This window comes from Arachis hypogaea, chromosome 18 (assembly GCF_003086295.3).
Source record: "Arachis hypogaea cultivar Tifrunner chromosome 18, arahy.Tifrunner.gnm2.J5K5, whole genome shotgun sequence".
In the NCBI taxonomy this organism is placed as follows: domain Eukaryota; kingdom Viridiplantae; phylum Streptophyta; class Magnoliopsida; order Fabales; family Fabaceae; genus Arachis; species Arachis hypogaea.
Genome location: NC_092053.1, coordinates 60,990,384 through 61,008,369, shown reverse-complemented (window position 1 = coordinate 61,008,369; position 17,986 = coordinate 60,990,384). Strand labels below are relative to the sequence as shown.

Here is a 17,986-nt window from a genome sequence, read left to right as displayed (position 1 = left end):
GATTGGATTACCAAAGGATTAGGATCTAATCACTCATGATTGTTAAGAGGTCAATGAGTTGCATGATTGAGGAAGAGATGAGAATATGATGATCCGGAGAATTCAATATCTCTTGATCCCAATGCTCTTTTTATTTTTACTTCTAGTATTTTATCTTTCTGTCATTTACTTTCCAGCACTTTACTTTCTTGTACTTTATTGCTTTCTTTTAATTTCAAGTCATTTACATTTCCTGTTGCTCATCACTAAAAATTGAACCGTCTAACTAGAATAATCAATCAACTATTACTTGCTTAATCCTTTAATCCTCGTGGGATTGACCTCACTCTTGTGAGTTTTATTACTTGATACGACCCGGTATACTTGCTAGTAGTTATGCGGATAAAATTTTCCCTATTAGTTGTGTCTTGAAATTTCTTAAAAAATTGTTGCTGGTTGTTGTTGTGGACTATAATCGTGTTGTCCCCAAATGGCATTGTTGTTGCTAGTTCAAGAGTGACGCCATTTCTATTCCTTAAATTTGATTGCGAAAAAAAAACCTTTTGAAATCGTATTTATCAAACTATTTGTTGAGAACCCAACTTGTTTTGTTTGGTGTCCGAGTTTGTTTTGTGACGGCTTCTTTGTTTATTGTATTTGTAGGTATAGCTTTATGTCTCGATCTGTTATTCACGATATGTCAACAAAAGTCCCCTTTTTTCTTTTAACTTGGATAGATACTACTGTCTTTACTCCTGCTCCTGTGGTTGATAGAGAGTATGCTAAAACCTTCCGTAGGCACCATAAGTTGTGTGAAAGTCGGGATGATGAGAGAAATTATAAGATAGTTATGGCTGATCCTAAGGAGAGGGTGTGTTTTCTCCCATTAGATAAGTCGGAACGCCCCTTCTTTTACGCGTATGATTGTTTTTTCACTAAGCTAGACGTCAGGCATCCCTTTTCCGACTTTCAGAGTAATGTCCTTTGGACTTGCAGTATTGCTCCTTCCCAACTTCATCTTAATTCTTGGGCCTTTCTCAAAGTATACTAACTTCTATGTCGGGAGCTTGATGTTTGACCTTTCCTCAAGATTTTCTTTTACCTTTTTGTTCTGACCAAGCACTTTGGTTCAAAAAATCTAGCTTGGCTTTCTTTTTGTATCGTCCAGGGTAGGAAGGTTTTCTCCATTTTTGAAGAGATGAAAATGAGCTTGATCCGGAGAATTGCAACATCTCCTAAGCCCAATGAACTCCCCATCTCTAATCTCACCCATTCTCTTTAATTTCTGCGATTTACTTTTATGAGCAAATCCCCCATTTCCATTTACAATTCTGCAATTTATTTTCAGTCATTTACTTCCAGTCCTTTAATTCTAGCATTTACTTTTCTGTTATTTACATTCCGCCATCTTATTTTCTACAACTCTCAACCCAAATTCTGGATTTGCTCAACTAGAACATTCTTCTAATTAAAGTTGCTTGATCAATCAATCCCTGTGGGATTCGACCTCACTCTATTGTGAGTTTTTACTTGACGACAACTTCGGTACACTTGCCGAAGGGAGATTTGTTGAGAGACAAGTTTTTCGTGCATCAAGTTTATGGCGCCGTTGCCGGGGATTGATTGTGCATCAACAATGATTAGATTGGAAGATCACTAGATTGAGCATTTTATTTTGTGTATTTCATTTTCTGTTCGAGTGAATTACTTTTTGTTTTAGTTAAACTTCTTCCCTTTTCCATCTACTCTTTTGTTTTTTTTTGTTTTTTTCAATTCTGTTTGCTAACCCACTAACTGTTTGATATATTGCATCACCCACAACTAACATCAATTCTGACATAAATACTGTCTGCACCTATCTTCTCTGCTTGTACTTGTTGGTTGTATGATAGGGAGAAGAAGCGGGGCTTCAACTTCCTTTGATTCTGAACCAGAGAGAACCTTCCTTAGACTAAGGAGGGAGGCAAGAGGAAAACGAGTAGTTGGTGCTGAAGAAGAGGAGGAACAGTTTGAGGAATACTTTGAACCAAACATGGAAGAAAACTTGGAAAATCATCATGAAGAAGAGACTCACAACCATGGCAGAGGAGGTGGAGCAAATCATGCTGGGGAGGATAGAAGAATTTTGGGCTCTTACATTAATCCAAACCCAGGCAATTGTGGAAGTAGCATCCAAAAGCCAACAATCCATGCCAACAACTTTGAACTTAAACCACAGCTCATCACCCTTGTTCAGAACAACTGTTCATTTGGAGGAGGTGTTCAAGAAGATCTCAACCAACATTTGACCACCTTCCTGAGAATATGTGACACAGTGAAATCTAATGGTGTTCATCCTGACGCCTATAGATTGCTCTTATTTCCTTTCTCACTCAGAGACAAGGCAGCCAAATGGCTGGAATCCTTCCCAAGGGAGAGCTTGACAACTTGGGAGGATATGGTGAACAAATTCTTAGCAAGATTCTACCCTCCTCAACGAATCAATAGGCTGAAAGCTGAGGTTCAAACCTTCAGGCAACAGGATGGTGAGACTCTGTATGAAGCATGAGAGAGGTTCAAAGACTTAACAAGGAGGTGTCCACCTGACATGTTCAACGAATGGGTCCAGCTGCACATTTTCTATGAAGGGCTCTCTTATGAGTCAAAGAAGGCAGTAGACCATTCATCTGGAGGGTCCTTGAACAAGAAGAAGACCATTGAGGAAGCCATAGATGTTATTGAAATAGTAGCAGAAAACGACTACTTCTATGCTTCCGAAAGAGGGAACACAAGAGGAGTGATGGAGCTAAACAATGTAGATGCTCTGTTGGCCCAAAACAAGTTCATTACCCAACAGCTGGCTGACCTCACCAAGAAGATGGAGATGAACCAAGTAGCAGCAATCTCCACTTCATCAACAACACAAGAAGGAGTAAACCAAGAAGCAGAAGGGAGTCAGGAGCAAGCCAACTACATTGGGAATTCACCAACGGAAAACTATGATCCATACTCCAAGACTTACAACCCTGGATGGAGAAATCATCCGAACTTTGGGTGGGGAAGTGAGCAATATCAAAACCAAAACAGCACATCTGCTCCGAACCACTCATCAATTGATGATAAGCTCTCTAAGATTGAAACATTCATTGAAGGAATATGCAGAGACATTCAAGACAGTAAAGCATTCAGAGAGGAAGTGCAGTCAAACATGCAGAATCAAAATGCTGCCATCACAAAACTGGAGACACAAATCAGCTATCTTTTTAAGCAGCTTCCGAACCACAATTTTTGCTATGATACCCATTCAAGCAAAAGGGAGAAGTGTCAAGCTATCACACTTAGGAGTGGGAAGGAACTGAAGGAACATCCCAAAAAACCACTAGAAGAAAGCTCAATTGAAAAGGAAGAGGAGCAAGATGGAATACAACCCCCCACGCCAAGTTTGCAGAAAGAGAAAAAGATACCCCAACTCAACATCTCAAGAGCTCCATACCCCCAGCTATTGAAGAAAAAGGAAGATGACAACCAGTTCTTGAGATTTTTGGAAATCTTCAAGAAGCTACAAATCAACATACCATTTGCTGAAGCCATAGAACAAATGCCACTTTATGCCAAGTTTTTGAAGGAGCTAATGACTAAGAAAAGAAGCTGGAAGAACAATGAGACTGTGATACTAACTGAAGAGTGCAGTGCTATCATTCAGCATAAACTACCTCAGAAACTGAAGGATCCTGGGAGTTTTCAGATCCCTTGCATTATAGGAGAAATCACAGTAGAAAAGGCTCTTTGTAACTTAGGGGCCAGCATCAATTTGATGTCAGTAGCTATGATGAGAAAGATGAAAATTGAGGAGGCTAAACCAACAAAAATGGCTCTACAACTGGCAGACCGATCGTTCAAATTCCCTCACGGGATAGTGGAGGATTTGCTAGTAAAAGTAGGAGATTTCATATTCCCAGCAGATTTTGTGGTGCTGGACATGCAGGAAGACGCCAAAACCTCCATCATTTTGGGAAGGCCATTCTTGGCTACTGCCGGAGCTGTCATTGATGTTCAAAAGGGTGACCTCACCCTTAGATTACACAATGAAAAGATGACATTCAATGTGTTCAAGGCCATGAGTTATCCACCGGAACAATTGGGGGAATGCATGAGGTTAGATGCACTTGAGGATGAAATGCAGGAGAATTTTGAAGAAGATGAACCTGAAGAGAACGAGAGATTGGTGGAGGAAGAACCTGAATCATGTGAAGAGGTAGCTACAATAGAAACACATATACCAGATGCACCAAAGGAAGGGAGCAAAAAATCAGAAGCACCCAAACTTGAACTCAAAGCATTGCCACCCACTCTCAAATATGCATATCTAGGAGAAAGTAAAAACTACCCAGTGATCATAAATTCATCCCTCAGTCAAGATCAAGAGGACGAGCTACTCAAGGTGCTGCGGGAGCATAAGGATGCCATTGGATGGACCCTTGCTGACTTGAAGGGAATCAGTTCAGCCATATGCATGCATAAAATACTGTTGGAAGATGAAGCCAAGCCATCCATTCAATCCCAAAGAAGGCTGAACCCAATCATGAAGGAAGTGGTACAGAAAGAGGTTATGAAGCTTTGGCAAGGAGGAGTCATATACCCAATTTCGGACAGCCCTTGGGTTAGCCCCATACATGTCGTACCGAAGAAGGGAGGGATCATTGTGGTTACCAATGAGAAGAACGAGCTCATACCTACAAGGACCGTCACAGGATGGCGGATGTGCATAGACTACAGGAAGCTCAATGAGGCTACACGAAAGGACCATTTTCCCCTTCCATTCATGGATCAGATGTTGGAAAGACTTGCAGGGCACGCTTATTAGTGTTTTTTCGACGGTTATTCAGGATACAACCAAATAGTGGTTGATCCAAAAGACCAAGAGAAAACCTCATTTACCTGTCCGTATGGAGTGTTTGCCTATAGGCGCATGCCATTTGGGTTGTGTAATGCCCCTGCAACTTTCCAACGCTGCATGATTTCTATCTTTTCAGATATGATAGAAAAATTCATTGAAGTTTTTATGGATGATTTCTCGGTATTCGGAGATTCTTTTCCTAGTTGCCTACATCACCTCGCCTTGGTATTGAAAAGGTGCCAAGAGACCAATTTGGTCTTGAACTGGGAAAAATGCCACTTCATGGTGACAGGGGGAATAGTCCTTGGTCACAAAGTCTCTCGCCAAGGCATTGAGGTTGATAGAGCTAAGGTGGAACTTATTGAAAAACTACCCCCACCCAGTGATGTCAAGGCAATTAGAAGTTTTTGAGGGCATGCTGGTTTTTACAGAAGATTTATTAAAGATTTTTCAAAGATAGCCAAGCCCTTAAGCAATCTCCTTGTGTCTGATACACCATTCATCTTTGATGAAACCTGCATGCTAGCATTTACACATTTGAAAAAGAGGTTATCCTCTGCTCCTATCATTTCCCCACCTGATTGGAACTTACCATTTGAATTGATGTGCGATACATCTGATTTTGCAGTTGGGGCAGTGTTAGGATAAAGGAAAGATAACCTAGTTCGTGTGATATACTATGCTAGCAAAGTCCTTAATGAAACTCAAAGAAATTATACCACTACTGAAAAGGAATTGCTAGCAATAGTTTTTGCATTTGACAAATTTAGATCATACCTCATTGGTGCTAAAGTGATCGTTTTTACAGATCACACAGCACTTAAATATTTGTTTGCCAAGCAAGAATCGAAGCCAAGACTAATAAGGTGGATCTTACTGTTGCAGGAATTCGATATTGAAATCAGAGACAAGAAGGGAGTGGAGAACAAGGTGGCAGATCACTTATCTAGAATCCCTCATGATCAAGGTGGAAAAAATGATACAAGTGTTAACGAGCTCTTCCCTGATGAGCAGTTGATGACAGTTCATAAAGCACCATGGTTCGCAGATATTGCAAATTTCAAGGCAACTGGAGCATTACCCCCAGGGATCAATAAGCATCAAAAGAGGAAGCTCATGAATGATACAAAATACTTTGTCTGGGACGAGCCATATCTCTTCAAGAAATGTTCAGATGGAATTCTTAGAAGATGTGTCTCGGAAGAGGAAGGGAGAGAAGTCTTGTGGAACTGCCACGGTTCATGCTATGGCGGGCACTTTGGAGGGGACAAAACTGCAGCAAAGGTGTTACAAAGCGGATTCTTTTGGCCCACTCTTTTCAAGGATGCCAAAGAGCTAGTAAAAAGTTACAATGAATGCCAAAGATCTGGAAACCTGCCCAAAAGAAACGCCATGCCACAAAATTTCATCTTGGAACTTGAACTGTTTGATGTGTAGGGAATTGATTTCATGGGACCATTCCCAACCTCATATGCAAACAATTACATCCTGGTAGCAGTAGATTATGTTTCCAAGTGGGTAGAGACTATTGCAACCCCAACTAATGATAACAAGGTAGTCATGAACTTCCTCAAGAAGAATATCTTTAGCCGGTTTGGAGTCCCAAGAGCCCTCATCAGTGATGGAGGGAGCCACTTTTGTAACAAACCACTGGAAGCTCTCCTCTTACGATATGGGGTAAAACACAAAGTAGCCACACCTTACCATCCTCAAACAAGTGGACAAACTAAGATATCCAACAGAGAGCTGAAGAGGATCCTGGAAAAGACTGTGGGCGCATCTAGAAAGGATTGGTCGAAGAAGTTGGATGATGCTCTGTGGGCATACAGAACAGCATTCAAAACCCCACTTGAATGTCTCCATATCAATTAGTCTATGGGAAAGCTTGTCATTTACCACTGGAGCTGGAACATAAAGCTCTTTGGGCTATCAAGATACTAGATTTTGACAGCATTGATGCTGGTGCAAAAAGAATCTTGCAGCTGCAAGAGATGGAGGAATTCAGGTCACAAGCCTATGAAAATACTAAGATGTATAAAGAGAAGGCAAAAAGAAAACATGACATGCACTTGGCACCCAGGAGTTTCGAAAAAGGGCAGCAAGTACTCCTTTACAATTCTAAATTAAGGCTGTTTCCAGGGAAACTCAAGTCAAGGTGGTCCAGACCTTTCTTGGTTACAAAAGTGTCACCATATGGCCATATCGAAATCATGGATGAAGGTTCAAAGAGGACTTTTACAGTGAATGGACAAAGACTCAAGCATTATCTGGGCAACATGGGGGAAGACCCCAGAGTAAAGTACCATCTCAAATAATTAAGAACTCGTCGAGCTAGTGACAATAAAAGAGCACTCTGTTGGGAGGCAACCCAACCTCAGGTAGTTTCAATTTCATCATTATTTCAATAAAAGTCACAAGTGGTTTTCCCTGTATTGAAAGGAGCTAAGTTTGGTGTTCCATACCAGAACAATCCAAGAGTGATGGTGTAATTCTAAGTTTGGTGTTCCACTAAAGGACATTGGTTAGAATTACATCCCACTCCCAAAAGAACATTGCTAGCTCCATCCAACCAAGAGAAACCACTTAGGTGTAGTTAGACTATAGGTGATCATTGCTTTGTTGATAATAAGATATGAGGGTCTCTGCATATATGCAATATTGTGTACTGGGCAAAGAACTAAGTTTGGTGTTCACACACCAAACTGAGTTCAAGAGGCACAAGCATACATATAAGCTAACTATGTCTCAAGTGCTTTGGGAACAAGCAACTTCCAGTGACCTTGTAGGAATCTTATAAGAAAATGGTGCACTTTCACCCAAAGAAGCGAGGCAACAAAAACTAGGAGGATGACAAAGAGAGAGGGGGACCAGAGATCACCACTCGAAGGTTGTATTGTTACCTGATTCCATTGTACTTAGAATTGTTGAAAGTTGGAGGTCCGAATTGCACTTTTGATTTGTAGTTACTTGCAGTTGAACTCTTTTTAAAATTCTGTTTTTTTTAAGTTTTCCTTCTGAATAAGTCTATGTGCACTGGTCTTTATGTCACTGTATCATTCCCTTATTTACTTGTAAGCTTGTCCCTTTTTTATCAAATGAAGAAGAGAATGTTTATGTTTGTAAAAGACCAGAGTGGAGTTTATATTGTGGAAGTACATTCATGAATCTTTGGGGTAGTCATAAGTTAACTAAGTTGGTTCAACCACAAGGCTAGGAAGACAACTATCTATCCTGAATACTTTGCTTTGGATACACTCATGAGACTAAGTTAATAACAAGATCCTAAGAAGAGAAGAGGGAAAGAACAATGGAAGTGAAAAACAAAAAAAAAAGAGTAAGCAATAAGGCTAGGCATCAATGGTTTTAAGCTTGAGGCAAGTGTCTGTGGTGCTTCTGTGTGAGGGATCTACTTGGATGAATAAGCTCTTAGGGGTGCCTTATCACTTGGTAACTTGGGTTAACTAACTCGGGATCATCAGCTGAAAGTCCACTATCAAGAGTAACCTTCATTACAGAACACTTAGTAACCCAAAGAGGTGCTGGACACCAAAGTCTCAAGAAAAGAAAATAAACAAACTAAATGCCTGTAGTGTGTATGTATGGGGGATAGGCTTGAGAGAGTAAGTCCTTAGGGGTGTCTCAACACCTAGCACCTTGAACCAACTGGTTCGGGAGTGTTGGCTGAAAGCTTATCTTAAAGAGTTGCACCCTTACAGAGCACCTAGCCTAAATAACACAAACAACCCTTGTAATAACAATAAAAGGATCAATGAATAAAAGTCTCATGGGATATGAACAAAGTGGGTGTTTTGGGACAGGATAAAGGTCTGAAAGCCAGTAATGGAATGAACCTAAGTTGCTATGCATGAAACCACCATAAAATCAGTAATATGACTTCCACAAGGATGATTCATTCCTCTGGATATTCATTTCATCATTCTCTTGTTCCAGTACTTGCTTAAGGACAAGCAAGCTTTAAGTTTGGTGTTGTGATGCCAGGGCATTTTGGCCAGTTTCACTGACCTTTTTCTTTACTGTTTTTAGGTTAGTTTCATGCATTTCTTTAGGAAATAAGTTAGTTTTGGGTAAATATTCACTTATGCCTTGACTCAAGCATACATTGTGCATTTTACATGATTTCATGAGGATTTTGCATAAGTTTAGTGACAAATATTATGTTGCATCACTCATGATTTGGACTAGAGCTTTGATGCACTTTGTTGCTTGATTTCAGGACCAAAAAGGAGCAAGAAAATGGGAGGTAACTTGCAAAGATTAATGAGAAAAGTGATTGCCAATAACACTCTCAAAAAGCCATCAATGCCCACGTTAGAGAGTCACGTTAATCAAGCTAACGTGAACTCTAACGTGAAGAAAAGAAGTTGAGCCAACGTTAGTGACACTCAACATTGTCACTAACGTTGGCACTTACTCATAAGTTGCCACGTTAGAAGCCACATTAACCTAGTTAACGTGGCCTCTAACGTTAAGGGGGAGGGAGAGAAGCCAACATTAGTGACACTCAACATTGTCACTAACGTTGGCCTATGGTGCTAAGTACCACGTTAACTCCCACGTTAACTTGGTTAACGTGGGAACTAACGTAGAGGATGAAGAGTTGTCGACAACGTTAGTGACACTCAACATTGTCACTAACGTTGAAGCAACCACACAACCCCCAAGAGTCACGTTAACTTCCACGTTAACTTGGTTAATGTGGAAGCTAACGATGAGAAATGAAGGATGAGCCAACGTTAGTGACACTCAACATTGTCACTAACGTTGGGATGGCTAAAAGATGGCCACGTTAGAAGCCACGTTAACCTAGTTAACGTGGACTCTAACGTGAGACCTAGGGGCACATTGAAATGTTAGTGACAATGTTGAATGTCACTAACGTTCTCGAAGGATGGCAAAGGCCACGTTAGAAGCCACGTTAACCTAGTTAATGTGAGCTTTAACGTGAAGCAAGAAGGGGCACACTGGAACGTTAGTGACAATGTTGAGTGTCACTAACGTTCTCGAAGATTGATAAGGCAACGTTAAAAGCCACGTTAACCTAGCTAACGTGGGTTTTAACGTAAGGCAAAAAGGGTGCATTTGAACGTTAGTGACAATGTTAAGTGTCACTAACGTTCCCGAACTTGGACTTTCACTAAATGATTAACACTCCTTACGCCCTGAGCTTAAGTCTCTGCCCACTCCGCACTTTCTCTCTGCAAGTAAAGCCAAGCCCAATTAAAGAAAGGAACTGCTTCAAACTCAAGATCCAAAGGCCCAAGACTTGAAGAGTGAACTAGAAGCTGAGAAGAGTAGTATATATAGGAGTAGCTTTGAATTGTAAAATAGTTCTGGAGGCTGAAGAACCACTCTCTGTATTTACTTTCTTTGCAATTTCTAGTTTTATGATGTATTCTCCATCTTTGTTTTCATTTTCAAGAGCTATGAACAACTAAACCCCTTTCATTGGGTTAGGGAGCTCTGTTGTAATTTGATGGATCAATACTAATTTTCATTGTTCTTCTTCTATCTTTCCTCTTGATTTTACTTGAAAGCTTTCGATCTTCATCCAATTGAGTAGTTATCTTAGAAGAGAAGCTATTCAAACTTGGATCTCTTTTGAACCTTGGAAGAGGAATGAAGAGATCAAGCTAGAAATGCTTTCTCATGCTGGACCAAATTGGGTTTGGATGGGTATGTGACTGTAACCCTCTCAATACTTGGTTTGGGAAATGCATGTGGTATAATCAGTGACCATACTTCATCTCTTCTCATGAGCAATTGACCAAGGAATTGGCTATTGATCAAGATTTGAGAGATTGAATTGCAAGGAATTGTAATTCAATCACTTAAGATTGCCAAGGAGATCAATGAGTGCATTGATTGAGGAAGAGATGAAAATGAACTTGATCCGGAGAATTGCAACATCTCCTAAGCCCAATGAACTCCCCATCTCTAATCTCACCCATTCTCTTTAATTTCTGCGATTTACTTTTATGAGCAAATCCCCATTCCCATTTACAATTCTGCAATTTATTTTCAGTCATTTACTTCCAGTCCTTTAATTCTAGCATTTACTTTTCTGTTATTTACATTCCGCCATCTTATTTTCTGCAACTCTCAACCCAAATTCTGGATTCGCTCAACTAGAACATTCTTCTAATTAAAGTTGCTTGATCAATCAATCCCTGTGGGATTCGACCTCACTCTATTGTGAGTTTTTACTTGACGACAACTTCGGTACACTTGCCGAAGGGAGATTTATTGAGAGACAAGTTTTCCGTGCATCAACTTGGTCCAACCTTTGATCAAAGTTGACCCTTCTAGTGTAGGGGCGTGCATCTCCTTGCATCATAGGCAAGTTAAACGCCAACCTCACATTCTCCGGACTAAAATCTAAGTATTTCCCCCGAACCATGGTGAGATAATTCTTTGGGTTCGGGTTCTTACTTTGATCATGGTTCCTAGTGATCGATGCATTCGCATAGAACTCTTGAATCATTAGAATTCCGACTTGTTGGATGGGTTTTGTTAGAACTTCCCAACCTCTTCTTGATTTCATGTCAGATTTCCGGATACTCATTTCTCTTGAGTTTGAAAGGGACCTCGGGGATCACCTTCTTCTTGGCCACAACATCATAGAAGTGGTCTTGATGGGCTTTGGAGATGAATCTTTCCATCTCCTATGACTCGGAGGTGGAAGCTTTTGTCTTTCCTTTCCCTTTTCTAGAGGATTCTCCAGTCTTAGGTGCCATGGTAATGGAAAAACAAAAAGCTTTATGCTTTTACCACACCAAACTTAGAATATTGCTCGCCCTCGAGCAAGAAAAGAAAGAATAGATGAAGAAGAAGAAGAAATGGAGGAGAGGGAGAGAGAGATGTGTTTCGGCCAAGAAGAGGAGGAGGGGGTTGTGTTGTGTGAAATTGAAGAAGAATGGAGGGGTTTATATAGTGAAGGGAGAGGGGTTAGGTTCAGCCATTTAGGGTGGGTTTGGGTGGGAAAGTGATTTTGAATTTTGAAGGTAGGTGGGGTGTATGAAGTAGATTTATGGGGAAGAGTGGGTGGATGTGAGTGGTGAATAGGTAATAGGGAAGAGAGCTTGAGGTGATTGGTGAAGGGTTTTGGGGAATGGTGTTTATTGGGAAGAGAGGATGAACATTGAGAAGAGGGAAGAGTATGAGTGGAGGTAGGTGGGGATCCTGTGGGGTCCACAGATCCTGAGGTGTCAAGGAATTGCATCCCTGCACCAATTAGGCATGTAAAATGCCTTTGCATGCAATTCTGGCGTTTAGACGCCGAATTGGTGCTTGTTCTGGGCGTTCAGCGCCCAGATGCAGCATGTTTCTGGCGTTGAACGCCAGTTCTATGCTTGTTTCTGGCGTTCAGTGCCAGCTTTCTTCAGTGTGCTTTTCTGGCGTCTGAACGCCAGGATGCTGCTTGTTTTGGGCGTTCAACGCCAGATCCATGCTCTGTTCTGGCGTTGAACGCCAGCCAGATGCTTCTTACTGGCGTTTAAACTCCAGTAAGCCCTTCCTCCAGGGTGTGATTTTTCTTCTGCTGTTTTTTATTCTATTTTTGATTTTTCTATTTATTTTGTGACTCCACATGATCATGAACCTAATAAAACATGAAAGAACAACAAAAATAAAAATAAAATTAGATAAATAAAAATTGGGTTGCCTCCCAACAAGCACTTCTTTAATGTCAATAGCTTGACAGTGGGCTCTCATGGAGCCTCACAGATGTTCAGAGCATTGTTGAGACTCCCCAACACCAAACTTAGAGTTTGGCTGAGGCCTCCCAACACCAAACTTAGAGTTTGACTGTGGGGGCTTTAGTTGACTCTGTACTGAGAGAAGCTTACTGTGCCTCTTTTCCATGTTTACAGAAGGATGTCCTTGAGTTTTAAACACAAGGGAGTCCTCATTCAATTGAAGGACTAGTTCACCTCTGTCTACATCAATTGCAGCTCTTGCTGTGGCTAGGAAGGGTCTTCCAAGAATGATGGATTCATCCTCATCCTTCCCAGTATCCAGGATTATGAAATCAGCAGGGATGTAAAGGCCTTCAATCTTTACTAACACGTCCTCTACCTGTCCATAAGCCTCTTTTCTTGAATTATCTGCCATCTCTAATGAGATTCTAGCAGCTTACACCTCAAAGATTCCCAGTTTCTCCATTACAGAGAGCGGCATGAGGTTTATTCCTGACCCAAGGTCACATAGAGCCTTCTCAAAGGTCATGGTGCTTATGGTACAAGGTATTAGGAACTTTCCAGGATCCTGTTTCTTCTGAGGCAATCTCAGTTGATCCAATTCATTTAGTTCATTGGTGAACAGGGGAGGTTCATCTCCCCAAGTCTCAATACCAAATAAATTGGCATTCAGCTTCATGATTGCACCAAGGAACTTAGCAACTTGCTCTTTAGTAACATCCTCATTCTCTTCAGAAGAAGAATACTCATCAGAGCTCATGAAGGGCGTAAGGAGGTTTAATGGAATCTCTATGGTCTCTAGATGAGCCTCAGAATCCTTTGGTTCCTCAAAGGGAAACTCCTTGTTGATCACTGGACGTCCCAGGAGGTCTTCCTCCTTGGGATTCACGTCCTCCCCTTCCTCCTTGGATTCGGCCATGATGGTTATATCAATGGCCTTGCACTCTCCTTTTGGATTTTCTTCTGTATTGCTTGGGAGAGCACTAGGAGGGGTTTCAGTGATCTTCTTACTCAGCTGGCTCATTTGTGCCTCCAAATTTTTAATGGAGGACCTTGTTTCATTCATGAAACTCAGAGTGGCCTTAGATAGATCAGAGACTAAATTTGTTAAATTAGAGGTATTTTGCTCAGAGTTCTCTGTCTGTTGCTAAGTGGATGATGGAAAAGGCTTGCTATTGCTAGACCTGTTTCTTCCACCATTATTAAAGCCTTGTTGAGGCTTTTGTTGATCCTTCCATGAGAGATTTGGGTGATTTCTCCATGAGGAATTATAGGTGTTTCCATAGGGTTCACCTATGTAATTTACCTCTGCTATTGCAGGGTTCTCAGGATCATAAGCCTCTTCCTCAAAAGATGCCTCTTGAGTACTGTTGGATGCAGCTTGCATTCCATTCAGACTCTGAGAAATCATATTGACTTGTTGAGTCAATATTTTGTTCTGAGCCAATATGGCATTCAGAGCATCAATTTCAAGAACTCCCTTCTTCTGAGGCGTCCCATTATTTACAGGATTCCTCTCAGAAGTGTACATAAACTGGTTATTAGCAACCATGTCAATGAGTTCTTGAGCTTCTGCAGGCATTTTTTTAGGTGAATGGATCCACCTGTAGAAGTATCCAATGACATCTTAGCTAATTCAGACAGACCATCATAGAATATATCCAGGATGGTCCATTCTGAAAGCATGTCAGAAGGACACTTTTTGGTCAGTTGCTTGTATCTCTCCCAAGCTTCATAGAGGGATTCACCTTCTTTCTGTCTGAAGGTTTGAACATCCACTCTAAGCTTACTCAGCTTTGGAGGAGGAAAAAACTTGGCTAAGAAAGCCATGACCAGCTTATCCCAAGAGTTCAGGCTATCCTTGGGTTGAGAGTCCAACCACACTCTAGCTCTGTCTCTTACAGCAAAAGGGAAAAGCATGAGCCTGTAGACTTCAGGATCTACTCCATTAGTCTTAACAGTATCACATATCTACAAGAATTCAGTTAAGAACTGAAAAGGATCTTCAGATGGAAGTTCATGAAACTTGCAGTTTTGTTGCATCAGAGAAACTAGTTGAGGCTTAAGCTCAAAATTGTTTGCTCCAATGGTAGGGATGGAGATGCTTCTTCCATGTAAATTGGAATTAGGTGCAGTAAAGTCACCAAGCATCCTCCTTGCATTATTATTATTTTCGGCTACCATCTCCTCTTCCTGTTCGAAAATTCCTGTAAGGTTGTCTCTGGATTGTTGTATTTTAGCTTCTCTTAGTTTCCTTTTTAGAGTCCTTTCAGGTTCAGGATCTACTTCAACAAGAGTGTTCTTGTCCTTGCTCCTGCTCATATGACAAAGAAGGGAATAACAAAGAAAATATGGAATCCTCTATGTCACAATATAGAGATTCCTTTGTGTGAGTAGAAGAAGAAAAGAATGTAATGTAAAGAAGAATGGATAATCCAAACACAAGGGTGAGGATAGGAGCAGAGATATGAGATGAAGAGAAGTGTTAGTAAGGAATTAAATAAATAGAAGAAGATGAGAGAGAAGTTTTCGAAAATAATTTTTGAAAAGGAGTTGATGATTTTCGAAAATTAAAGGGAAAATCAAATTAAAATTAAAATTTAAAACAAATAGTTAATTAAAATGAAATTTTGAAAAAGAGGGAGGGATTTTCGAAAATGAGAGAGAGAGAAGAGTAGTTAGGTGGTTTTGAAAAAGATAAGAAACAAACAAAAAGTCAATTAGTTAGTTGAAAAAGATTTGAAAATCAAGTTTGAAAAGATAAGAAGATAAGAAGTTAGAAAAGATATTTTAAAAAAGATATGATATGAAAAGGTATGATTAAAAAGATATGATTTTGAAAAAGATAAGATAAAAAGATATTTTTGAAAAGATATGATTGAAATTAGTTTTGAAAAAGATTTGATTTTTAAAATCACAATTAATGACTTGATTCACAAAAAATCACAAGATATGATTCTAGAACTTAAAGTTTGAATCTTTCTTAACAAGTAAGTAACAAATTTGAAATTTTTGAACCAAAACATTAATTGTTGATGATATTTTCGAAAATATTATATAAAATTAAGAAAAAGATTTTTGAAAAATATTTTTAAAATTTTCGAAAATAAACAAGAAAAATGAAAAAGATATGATTTTTGAAAAAGATTTTGAAAAAGATAAGATTTTTAAATTGAAAATTTGATTTGACTCATAAGAAACAACTAAATTTTAAAAAGTTTTGAAAAAGTCAACTCAAATTTTTGAAAATTTATGAGTGAAAAAGGGAAGATTTTTTTTTGCTTTTTGAATTTTTAATGAAGAAAGAGAAAAACATGAAAAAGACTCAATGCATGAGAATTTTTAGATCAAACAATGAATGCATGCAAGAACACTATGAATGTCAAGATGAACACCAAGAACTTATTTTTGAAAATTTTTAATGCAAAGAAAACATGCAAGACACCAAACTTAGAAATTTTTAATATTTAGACCCTAAGAATTCAAGAATGCATATGAAAAACACCATACAACACAAAACAATATAATATGAAGATCAATCAAGAAGGTTTATCAAGAACAACTTGAAGATCATGATGAATGCAATGCATGAATGCATTTTTTCGAAAAATGCAAATGGAGATGCAATTGACACCAAACTTAAAACATGACACAAGACTCAAACAAGAAACACAAAATATTTTTGATTTTTATGATTTTATGATTTTTTTGTATTTTCTTTTAAATTTTTTTCGAAAAACATATAGGAAAAAGAAAATAAGAAATTCAAAATTTTTAATAAGAATTCCAGGAATCTTTCAATGTTAGCCTAAAGCTCTAATCCAAGGGTTAGACATGGCTCACTAGCCAGCTAAGCTTTAGTATGCTATTACATGCATTGAAGTGATTAGTTGAAGCCTCAGTCTAAAAGAATTTAGACATGGCTTTACAGCCAGCCAGGATTCAACAAATCATCATGAAACACTAGAATTCATTCTTAAAAATTCTGAAGAAAAATATATTTTTGAAAAGATATAATTTTATATTATATTATTTTTTTTGAATATTAATTGAAAAACAAAAAAAAGAAGAAAATATTTTTTTGAAAAATTTTTGAAAACTTTTTGAAAATAAAATAAGAAGAAAATTACCCAATCTGAGCAACACGATGAACCGTCAGTTGTCCAAACTCGAACAATCCCCGGCAACGGCGCAAAAAGCTTGGTATGCGAAATTGTTACTCTGAGGTTGTAAAATTTGTTGTTCGTTCTCTCCCTGGCAATGGCGCCAATAACTGGTGCACAATACCATGGTCCAAACATAACTTCACAACTTCGCACAACTAACCAGCAAGTACACTGGGTCGTCCAAGTAATAAAACCTTACGTGAGTAAGGGTCGATCCCACAGAGATTGTTGGTATGAAGCAAGCTATGGTCATCTTGTTAATCTCAGTCAGGCGGATATCAAATGGTTATGGAGTTTTTGAATAATAATAATAAATAAACAGAAAATAAAGATAGAAATACTTATGTAATTCATTGGTGAGAATTTCAGATAAGCGTATAGAGATGCTTTCGTTCCTCTGAATCTCTGCTTTCCCGCTGTCTTCATCCAATCAGTCTTACTCCTTTCCATGGAAAGCTTTCTGTAAGGGCATCACCGTTGTCAATGGCTACATCCCATCCTCTTTGTGAAAATGGTCCAAATGCTCTGTCACGGCATGGCTAATCATCTGGAGGTTCTCGATCATACTGGAATAGGATTTACTATCCTTTTGCGTCTGTCACTACGCCCAGCACTCGCGAGTTTGAAGTTCGTCACAGCCATCCCTTCCTAGATCCTACTCGGAATACCACAGATAAGGTTTAGACTTTCCGGATCTCAGGAATGGCCATCCATGGGTTCTAACTTATACCACGAAGATACTAATAACTCGGACTCGGTCCCCTGTATTAGATATCTAAGAGATACTCATTCTAGCTTGGTTGCATGTAGAACGGAAGTGTTTGTCAGGCACGCGTTCATAAGTGAGAATGATGATGAGCGTCACATAATCATCACATTCATCATGTTCTTGGGTGCGAATGGATATCTTAGAAGCGGAATAAGTTGAATTGAATAGAAAATAGTAGTACTTTGCATTAAATCATGAGGAACAGCAGAGCTCCACACCTTAATCTATGGAGTGCAGAAACTCTACCGTTTGAAAATACATAAGTGATAATGGTCTAGGCATGGCCGAATGGCCAGCCCCCATGAAAGTCTAAGATAGCATAAAACTGATCAAAGATCCCCCTATACAATAGTAAAAAGTCCTATTTATACTAAACTAGTTACTAGGGTTTACAGAAGTAAGTAATTGATGCATAAATCCACTTCCGGGGCCCACTTGGTGTGTGCTTGGGTTGAGCTTGAAGTTTACACATGGAGAGGTC

General features: G+C 39.4%; 2 non-coding genes across 2 annotated transcripts; one reads left to right on the top strand and one right to left on the bottom strand.

Annotated features, from left to right (window-relative positions):
• Positions 1–2,464: 2,464 nt before the first annotated feature.
• Positions 2,465–2,568, bottom strand: LOC112773721 (small nucleolar RNA R71). Its single transcript, XR_003188257.1, has one exon. It is a non-coding gene; the product is annotated as a small nucleolar RNA R71 (small nucleolar RNA).
• An 11,682-nt stretch (positions 2,569–14,250) lies between these two features.
• On the top strand, positions 14,251–14,358 carry LOC112773588 (small nucleolar RNA R71). Its single transcript, XR_003188132.1, has one exon. It is a non-coding gene; the product is annotated as a small nucleolar RNA R71 (small nucleolar RNA).
• The last annotated feature ends 3,628 nt before the right edge of the window (positions 14,359–17,986 follow it).